Source organism: Pristiophorus japonicus, unplaced genomic scaffold (assembly GCF_044704955.1).
Source record: "Pristiophorus japonicus isolate sPriJap1 unplaced genomic scaffold, sPriJap1.hap1 HAP1_SCAFFOLD_83, whole genome shotgun sequence".
NCBI lineage: Eukaryota > Metazoa > Chordata > Chondrichthyes > Pristiophoridae > Pristiophorus > Pristiophorus japonicus.
Genome location: NW_027254751.1, coordinates 114,413 through 124,602, shown reverse-complemented (window position 1 = coordinate 124,602; position 10,190 = coordinate 114,413).

Sequence of the window (10,190 nt, the reverse complement as noted above, 5' to 3'; positions counted from 1 at the left end):
GTGGGTGCAGTATGTACAGTGTCCGACGCTGACCAGCCCCACGGAGGGGCAGTGTTTTATATCTCTGTGGGTACAGTATGTCACTGTCTGACCCAGAGCTGCCCCAGGGTTGGTGCAGTGTGTGATGTCCCTGTGGGTGCAGTACGTACAGTGTCTGACCCTGAGCTGCCCCAGGGAGGGTGCAGTGTGTGATGTCCCTGTGGGTGCAGTATGTACAGTGTCTGACGCTGACCAGCCCCACGGAGGGGCAGTGTTTGATATCCCTGTGGGTGCAGTATGTCACTGTCTGACCCAGAGCTGCCCCAGGGATGGTGCAGTGTGTGATGTCGCTGTGGGTGCAGTATGTACAGTGTCTGACCCAGAGCTGCCCCCGGGATGGTGCAGTGTGTGATGTCCCTGTGGGTGCAGTATGTACAGTGTCTGACCCTGAGCTGCCCTAGGGTGGGTGCAGTGTGTGATGTCCCTGTGGGTGCAGTATGTACTGTGTCTGGCAAAGAGCTGCCCCAGGGAGGGTGCTGTATGTGATGTCCCTATGGGTGCTGTATGTTAAGTGTCTGATCCTGAGCTGCCCCAGGGAGGGGCAGTGTGTGATGTCCCTTTGGGTGCAGTAGGTACAGTGTCTGACCAAGAGCTGTCCCAGGGAGGGTGCAGTGTGTGATGTCCCTGTGGGTGCAGTATGTCACTGACTGACCAAGAGCTGTCCCAGGGAGTGTGCTGTGCGTGATGTCCCTGTGGGTGCAGTATGTACAGTGTCTGACCCTGAGCTGCCCCAGGGAGGGTGCAGTGTGTGATGTCCCTGTGGGTGCAGCATGTCACTGTCTGACCAAGAGCTGTCCCAGGGAGGGTGCTGTGCGTGATGTCCCTGTGGGTGCAGTATGTCAATGACTGAACCTGAGCTGGCCCAGGGAGGCTGGTGTGTGATGTCCCTGTGGGTGCAGTATGTGCAGTGTCTGACGCTGACCAGCCTCACGGAGGAACAGTGTTTGATATCCCTGTGGGTGCAGTATGTACAGTGTCTGACCCAGAGCTGCCCCAGGGATGGTGCAGTGTGTGATGTCCCTGTGGGTGCAGTATGTACAGTGTCTGAACCTGACCAGCCCCAGGGAGGGTGCAGTGTGTGATGTCCCTGTGGGTGCAGTATGTACAGTGTCTGACCCAGAGCTGCCCCAGGGAGGGTGCAGTGTGTGATGTCCCTGTGGGTGCAGTATGTACAGTGTCTGACCCTGAGCTGCCCTAGGGTGGGTGCAGTGTGTGATGTCCCTGTGGTTGCAGTATGTACAGTGTCTGACCCAGAGCTGCCCCATGGAGGGGCAGTGTTTGATATCCCTGTGGCTGCAGTATGTACATGTCTGACCCAGAGCTGCCCCAGGGAGGGTACAGTGTGTGATGTCCCTTTGGGTGCAGTATGTACAGTGTCTGACCAAGAGCTGCCCCAGGGAGGGTGCTGTGTGTGATCTCCCTGTGAGTGCAGTATGTACAGTGTCTGACCCTGAGCTACACCAGGGAGGGGCAGTGTGTGATGTCCCTATGGGTGCAGTATGTACAGTGTCTGACCAAGAGCTGGCCCAGGGAGGGTGCTGTGCGTGATGTCCCTGTGGGTGCAGTATGTCACTGTCTGACCCTGAGCTGCCCCAGGGTGAGTGCAGTGTGTGATGTCCCTGTGGGTGCACTATGTACAGTGTCTGACCCTGAGCTGCCCCAGGGGGAGTGCAATGTGTGATGTCCCTGAGGGTGCAGTATGTACAGTGTCTGACCAATAGCTGCCCCAGGGAGGGTGCAGTGTGTGATGTCCCTGTGGGTGCAGTATGTACAGTGTCTGACGCTGACCAGCCCCACGGAGGGGCAGTGTTTGATAGCCCTGTGGGTGCAGTATGTACAGTGTCTGACCCAGAGCTGCCACAGGGAGGGTGCAGTGTGTGATGTCCCTGCGGGGCCAGTATGTACCGTGTCTGACCCAGAGCTGCCCCAGGGAGGGTGCAGTGTGTGGTGTCCCTGTGGGTGCAGTATGTACAGTGTCTGACCCTGAGCTGCCCTAGGGTGGGTGCAGTTTGTGATGTCCCTGTGGGTGCAGTATGTACTGTGTCTTGCCAAGAGCTGCCCCAGGGAGGGTGCAGTATGTGATGTCCCTGTGGGTGCTGTATGTACAGTGTCTGACCCTGAGCTGCCCCAGGGAGGGGCAGAGTGTGATGTCCCTGTGGGTGCAGTAGGTACACTGTCTGAACAAGAGCTGTCCCAGGGAGGGTGCAGTGTGTGATGTCCCTGTGGGTGCAGTATGTACAGTGTCTGACCCTGAGCTGCCCCAGGGAGGGTACAGTGTGTGATGTCCCTGTGGGTGCAGTATGTACAGTCTCTGAACCTGAGCTGCCCCAGGGAGCGTACAGTGTGTGATGTCCCTGTGGGTGCACTTTGTACAGTGTCTGACCAATAGCTGCCCCAGGGAGGGTGCAGTGTGTGATGTCCTTGTGGGTGCAGTATGTACAGTGTCTGAAGCTGACCAGCCCCACGGAGTGGCAGTGTTTGATATCCCTGTGGGTGCAGTATGTACATGTCTGACCCAGAGCTGCCCCAGCGATGGTGCAGTGTGTGATGTCCCTGTGGCTGCAGTATGTACAGTGTCTAACCCTGAGCTGCCCTAGAGTGGGTGCAGTGTGTGATGTCCCTGTGGGTGCAGTATGTACAGTGTCTGACGCTGACCAGCCCCACGGAGGGGCAGTGCGTGATGTCCCTGTGGGTGCAGTATGTACAGTGTCTGACCCAGAGCTGCCCCAGGGAGGGTGCTGTGCGTGATGTCCCTGTGGGTGCAGTTTGTCACTGTCTGACCCTGAGCTGCCCCAGGGTGTGTGCAGTGTGTGATGTCCCTGAGGGTGCAGTATGTGCAGTGTCTGACCCTGAGCTGCCCCAGGGGGAGTGCAGTGTGTGATGTCCCTGTGGGTGCAGTATGTACAGTGTCTGACCAATAGCTGCCCCAGGGAGGGTGCAGTGTGATATGTCCCTGTGGGTACAGTATGTACAGTGTCTGACGCTGACCAGCCCCACGGAGGGGCAGTGTTTGATAGCACTGTGGGTGCAGTATGTACAGTGTCTGACCCAGAGCTGCCCCAGGGAGGGTGCATTGTGTGATGTCCCTGTGGGTGCAGTATGTACAGTGTCTGACCCAGAGTTCCCCCACGGGAGAGTGCAGTGTGTGGTGTCCCTGTGGGTGCAGTATGTACAGTGTCTGACCCTGAGCTGCCCTAGGGTGGGTGCAGTGTGTGATGTCCCTGTGGGTGCTGTATGTACTGTGTCTGGCCAAGAGCTGCCCCAGGGAGGGTGCAGTATGTGATATCCCTGTGGGTGCTGTATGTACAGTGTCTGACCCTGAGCTGCCCCAGGGAGGGGCAGTGTGTGATGTCCCTGTGGGTGCAGTAGGTACACTGTCTGAACAAGAGCTGTCCCAGGGAGGGTGCAGTGTGTGATGTCCCTGTGGGTGCAGTATGTACAGTGTCTCACCCTGAGCTGCCCCAGGGAGGGTGCAGTGTGTGATGTCCCTGTGGGTGCAGTATGTACAGTGTCTGAAGCTGACCAGCCCCACGGAGGGGCAGTGTTTGATATCCCTGTGTGTGCAGTATGTACATGTCTGACCCAGAGCTGCCCCAGCGATGGTGCAGTGTGTGATGTCCCTATGGTGCAGTATGTACAGTGTCTAACCCTGAGCTGCCCTAGAGTGGGTGCAGTGTGTGATTTCCCTGTGGGTGCAGTATGCACAGTGTCTGACGCTGAGCTGCCCCACGGAGGGGCAGTGTTTGATATCCCTGTGGGTGCAGTATGTCACTGTCTGACCCAGAGCTGCCCCAGGCAGGGTGCAGTGTGTGAAGTCTCTTTGGGTGCAGTATGTACTGTGTCTTACCAAGAGCTTCCCCAGGGAGGGTGCTGTGTGTGATCTCCCTGTGGGTGCAGTATGTACAGTGTCTGACCCTGAGCTGCCCCAGGGAGGGTGCAGTGCGTGATGTTCCTGTGGGTGCAGTATGTCACTGTCAGCCTCTGAGCTGCCCCAGGGAGGGTGCAGTGTCTGAAATCCTTGTGGCTGAAGTATGTTCAGTGTCTGCCCTGTGGCTGCTCTAGGGAGGGTGCAGTGTGTGATTTCCCTGTGGGTGCAGTATGTACAATGTCTGACCCTGAGCTGTCCCAAGGAGGGTGCAGTGTGTGAAGTCCCTGTGGGTGCAGTATGTACAGCGTCTGACCCAGAGCTGCCCCAGGGAGGGTGCAGTGTGTGATGTACTTGTGGGGTGCAGTGTCTGACCCAGAGCTGCACCGGGGAGGGTGCAGTGTGTGATGTCCCTGTGGGGTACAGTGTCTGACCCAGAGCTGCCCCAGCGAGGGTTCAGCGTGTGATGTCCCTGTGGGTGCAGTACGTACAGTGTCTGACCCAGAGCTGCCCCAGGGAGGGTGCAGTGTGTGATGTCCCTGTGGGTGCAGTATGTACAGTGTCTGACCCAGATCTGCCCCAGGGAGGTTGCAGTATGTGATGTCCCTGTGGGTGCAGTATGTACAGTCTCTGACCCTGAGCTGCCCCAGGGAGGGTACAGTGTGTGATGTCCCTGTGGGTGCAGTATATACAGTGTCTGACCAATAGCTGCCCCAGGGAGGGGTGCAGTGTGTGATGTCCCTGTGGGTGCAGTATGTACAGTGTCCGACGCTGACCAGCCCCACGGAGGGGCAGTGTTTTATATCTCTGTGGGTGCAGTATGTCACTGTCTGACCCAGAGCTGCCCCAGGGTTGGTGCAGTGTGTAATGTCCCTGTGGGTGCAGTACGTACAGTGCCTGACCCTGAGCTGCCCCAGGGAGGGTGCAGTGTGTGATGTCCCTGTGGGAGCAGTATGTACAGTGTCTGACGCTGACCAGCCCCACGGAGGGGCAGTGTTTGACATCCCTGTGGGTGCAGTATGTCACTGTCTGGCCCAGAGCTGCCCCAGGGATGGTGCAGTGTGTGATGTCGCTGTGGGTGCAGTATGTACAGTGTCTGACCCAGAGCTGCCCCCGGGATGGTGCAGTGTGTGATGTCCCTGTGGGTGCAGTATGTACAGTGTCTGACCCTGAGCTGTCCTAGGGTGGGTGCAGTGTGTGATGTCCCTGTGGGTGCAGTATGTACTGTGTCTGGCAAAGAGCTGCCCCAGGGAGGGTGCTGTATGTGATGTCCCTGTGGGTGCTGTATGTTAAGTGTCTGATCCTGAGCTGCCCCAGGGAGGGGCAGTGTGTGATGTCCCTTTGGGTGCAGTAGGTACAGTGTCTGACCAAGAGCTGTCCCAGGGAGGGTGCAGAGTGTGATGTCTCTGTGGGTGCAGTATGTCACTGACTGACGAAGAGCTGTCCCAGGGAGTGTGCTGTGCGTGATGTCCCTGTGGGTGCAGTATGTACAGTTTCTGACCCTGAGCTGCCCCAGGGAGGGTGCAGTGTGTGATGTCCCTGTGGGTGCAGTATGTCACTGACTGAACCTGAGCTGGCCCATGGAGGGTGGTGTGTGATGTCCCTGTGGGTGCAGTATGTGCAGTGTCTGACGCTGACCAGCCTCACGGAGGAACAGTGTTTGATATCCCTGTGGGTGCAGTATGTACAGTGTCTGACCCAGAGCTGCCCCAGGGATGGTGCAGTGTGTGATGTCCCTGTGGGTGCAGTATGTACAGTGTCTGAACCTGACCAGCCCCAGGGAGGGTGCAGTGTGTGATGTCCCTGTGGGTGCAGTATGTACAGTGTCTGACCCTGAGCTGCCCTAGGGTGGGTGCAGTGTGTGATGTCCCTGTGGTTGCAGTATGTACAGTGTCTGACCCAGAGCTGCCCCATGGAGGGGCAGTGTTTGATATCCCTGTGGGTGCAGTATGTACATGTCTGACCCAGAGCTGCCCCAGGGAGGGTACAGTGTGTGATGTCCCTTTGGGTGCAGTATGTACAGTGTCTGACCCTGAGCTACACCAGGGAGGGGCAGTGTGTGATGTCCCTGTGGGTGCAGTATGTACAGTGTCTGATCAAGAGCTGGCCCAGGGAGGGTGCTGTGCGTGATGTCCCTGTGGGTGCAGTATGTCACTGTCTGACCGTGAGCTGCCCCAGGGTGAGTGCAGTGTGTGATGTCCCTGTGGGTGCACTATGTACAGTGTCTGACCCTGAGCTGCCCCAGGGGGAGTGCAGTGTGTGATGTCCCTGTGGCTGCAGTATGTACAGTGTCTGACCCTGAGCTGCCCTAGGGTGGGTGCAGTTTGTGATGTCCCTGTGGGTGCAGTATGTACTGTGTCTTGCCAAGAGCTGCCCCAGGGAGGGTGCAGTATGTGATGTCCCTGTGGGTGCTGTATGTACAGTGTCTGACCCTGAGCTGCCCCAGGGAGGGGCAGTGTGTGATGTCCCTGTGGGTGCAGTAGGTACACTGTCTGAACAAGAGCTGTCCCAGGGAGGGTGCAGTGTGTGATGTCCCTGTGGGTGCAGTATGTACAGTGTCTGACCCTGAGCTGCCCCAGGGAGGGTACAGTGTGTGATGTCCCTGTGGGTGCAGTATGTACAGTCTCTGAACCTGAGCTGCCCCAGGGAGCGTACAGTGTGTGATGTCCCTGTGGCTGCAGTATGTACAGTGTCTGACCAATAGCTGCCCCAGGGAGGGTGCAGTGTGTGATGTCCCTGTGGGTGCAGTATGTACAGTGTCTGAAGCTGACCAGCCCCACGGAGGGGCAGTGTTTGATATCCCTGTGTGTGCAGTATGTACATGTCTGACCCAGAGCTGCCCCAGCGATGGTGCAGTGTGTGATGTCCCTGTGGTGCAGTATGTACAGTGTCTAACCCTGAGCTGCCCTAGAGTGGGTGCAGTGTGTGATTTCCCTGTGGATGCAGTATGCACAGTGTCTGACGCTGAGCTGCCCCACGGAGGGGCAGTGTTTGATATCCCTGTGGGTGCAGTATGTCACTGTCTGACCCAGAGCTGCCCCAGGGAGGGTGCAGTGTGTGAAGTCTATTTGGGTGCAGTATGTACTGTGTCTTACCAAGAGCTGCCCCAGGGAGGGTGCTGTGTGTGATCTCCCTGTGGGTGCAGTATGTACAGTGTCTGACCCTGAGCTGCCCCAGGGAGGGGCAGTGTGTGATGTCCCTGTGGGTGCAGTATGTACAGTGTCTGACCAAGAGCTGGCCCAGGGAGGATGCTGTGCGTGATGTCTCTGTGGGTGTAGTTTGTCACTGTCTGACCCTGAGCTGCCCCAGGGTGAGTGCAGTGTGTGATGTCCCTGTGGGTGCAGTATGTACAGTGTCTGACCCTGAGCTGCCCCAGGGAGAGTGCAGTGTGTGATGTCCCTGTGGGTGCAGTATTTACAGTGTCTGACCCAGAGCTGCCCCAGGGAGGGTGCAGAGTGTGATGTCCCAGTGGGGTGCAGTATGTACAGTGTCTGACCCTGAGCTGCCCCAGGGAGGGTACAGTGTGTGATGTCCCTGTGGGTGCAGTGTGTACAGTGTCTGACCAAGAGCTGCCCCAGGGAGGGTTCAGTGTGTGCTGTCCCTGTGGGTGCAGTATGTACAGTGTCTGACGCTGACCAGCCCCACGGAGGGGCAGTGTGTGATGTCCCTGTGGGTGCAGTATGTACAGTGTCTGACCCAGAGCTGCCCCAGGGAGGGGCAGTGTGTGATGTCCCTGTGGGTGCAGTATGTACATGTCTGACCCAGAGCTGCCCCACGGAGGGGCAGTGTGTGGTGTCCCTGTGGGTGCATTATGTACAGTGTCTGACCCAGAACTGCCCCAGGAAGGGTGCAGTGTGTGATGTCCCTGTGGGTGCAGTATGTACATGTCTGACCCAGAACTGCCCCAGGAAGGGTGCAGTGTGTGATGTCCCTGTGGGTGCAGTATGTTCAGTGTCTGACCCAGAGCTGCCCCAGAAAGGGTGCAGTGTGTGATGTCCCTGTGGGGAGCTGTATGCTCATAATCTGACAATGAGCTCTCCTCACACATACTTTTCTCGGGGACATTTCCGCGCCCTCCAGTTGGAATTAAATTGTGGGACATCCCCATCTGCTGGAAGCAGGTGGTACTACTGATCAGATCGTGATAGCTCTGCTCTTTCACAGAGTACTCTAATTGCAACGTCCGGCCAGAAGAATGAATCTTATTTTCGGTTGTATTGACGACATACTTATTAAATTACAGTATTGGAAGTAAGCACTTAAAAAGCCCATCACTCTTTCCTTTATTTGAAAAATATCCAGAATATTAACCACATCTCACGTACAGTTCAGACCTGGATGTGATTAAAACTAGCACTAACATCAGAAGTAAACAGGGGGAGTCTCTTGTGAACTGCTCGGTGTGTGTTTCAGCAGATAGATCTAATAAGTACCTCACTTCCCACACTGGGAGCAGGTGAACATAGAAATATAGAAACAGAAAATAGGTGCAGGATTAGGCCAATCTGCACTTCGTGAGTGGACCGTCATTCAATAAGATCATGACTGATCATTCGCTCAACACACCTCTCCTGCTTTCTCTCCATACCCCTTGATCCCCTTTGCTGTAAGCGCGATATCTACCTCCCTCTTGAATATATCCAATGAAGTGGCATCAACAACTCTCTGCGGCAGGGAATTCCATAGGTTAAGAATTCTCTGAGTGAATAAGTTTCTCCTCATCTCAGTCGTAAATGGCAAACCTCATGCCCTAAGACACAGTCCCATAGTTCTGGACTTCCCTAACATCGGGAACATTCTTCCCACATCTAACCTCTGCAATTCCCTCAGAATCCTACACTTTTCTGTGAGATCCCCTCTCATCCTTCGAAACTCCAGTGAATCAAGGCACAGTTGATCCTGTCTCTCCTCACATGACAGTCCAGCCATCCCTGGAATAAGTCTCGTGAACCTTCACTACACTCCCTCAACAGCAAGAACGTCCTTCCTCAGATTAGGATACCAAACTGAACACAATACCCCAGGTGAGGCCTCACCAAGACCCTGTACAACTGCAGTAAGACCTCCGTGTTCCTATCCACAAATCCCCGTGCTATAATGGCCAAACTGCAATTTGCCTTCTTCACTGCCTGTTGTACCTGCATGTCAACTTTCAATGACTGATGAACCATGATACCAAGGTCTCGTTGCATCTCCCTTTTTCTTAATCTGCCGCCATTCAGATAATATTCTGCCTTCGTGTTTTTGCCACCAATTGCACATTATACTGCATCTGCCATGCATTTGTCCACTCACCTTACCTGCCCAAGTTACCCTGCAGCCCTTAGCGTCCTCCTCACAGCTCACACCGCCACCCAGTTTAGTGTCATCAGCAAACTTGGAGATATTACACTTAATTCCTTCATCTAAATCGTTAATGTACATTATAAAGAGCTGGGGTCACAGCACTGATCACTGCTGCACTCCTCTAGCCACTGCCTGCCATTCTGAAAAGGAACATTTATCCCGACTCTCTGCTTCCTGTCTGCCAACCAGTTCTCTATCCACGTAAGTAGATTACCGCCAATAACAGGTGCTTTGATATTGCAGACCAATCTCTCGTGCGGGACCTTATCAAAAGACTTTTGAAAGTCAAATACACCACATCCACTGGTTCTCCCTTGTCCACTCTGCTAGTTGCATCCCAAAAAAATATCAGACAATTCGTCAAGCATGATTTCCATTTCATAAATCCATGCTGACTTGGTCCGGTCTTGTCACTGCTTTCCAAATGCGCTGCTATTTCAAACTTAACGATTGATTCCAACATTTTCCCCACTGCTGATATCAGTCTAACTGGTCCATAATTATCAGTTTTCTCTCTCCCTTCTTTTTTAGAAAGTGGTGCTACGTTATCTACCCTCCAGTCCATAGGAACTGATCTAGAATCGAAAGACTGTTGGAAAATCATCACCAATGCATCCACTATTTCTAGGGCCACTTTCTTAAGTACTCTGGTTGCAGACTGTCATGCTCCTGGTATTTATCGGCTTCAATCCCATCAATTTCCCGAAAATAATGTCCTGCCTAATAAGGATATCCTTCAGTTCCTCCGCACTAGACCCATTGTCCCTGAGTACATTCGGAAGGTTATTGTTGCATTCCTTCGTGAAGACAGAACCGAAGTATTTGTTCAATTCATCTGCCATTTCTTTGTTCCCCATTATAAATTCACCTGAATCCGATTGCAAGCGATCTACATTTGCCTTCACTAATCTTTTTCTCTTCACATTTCTTTCGAAGCTTT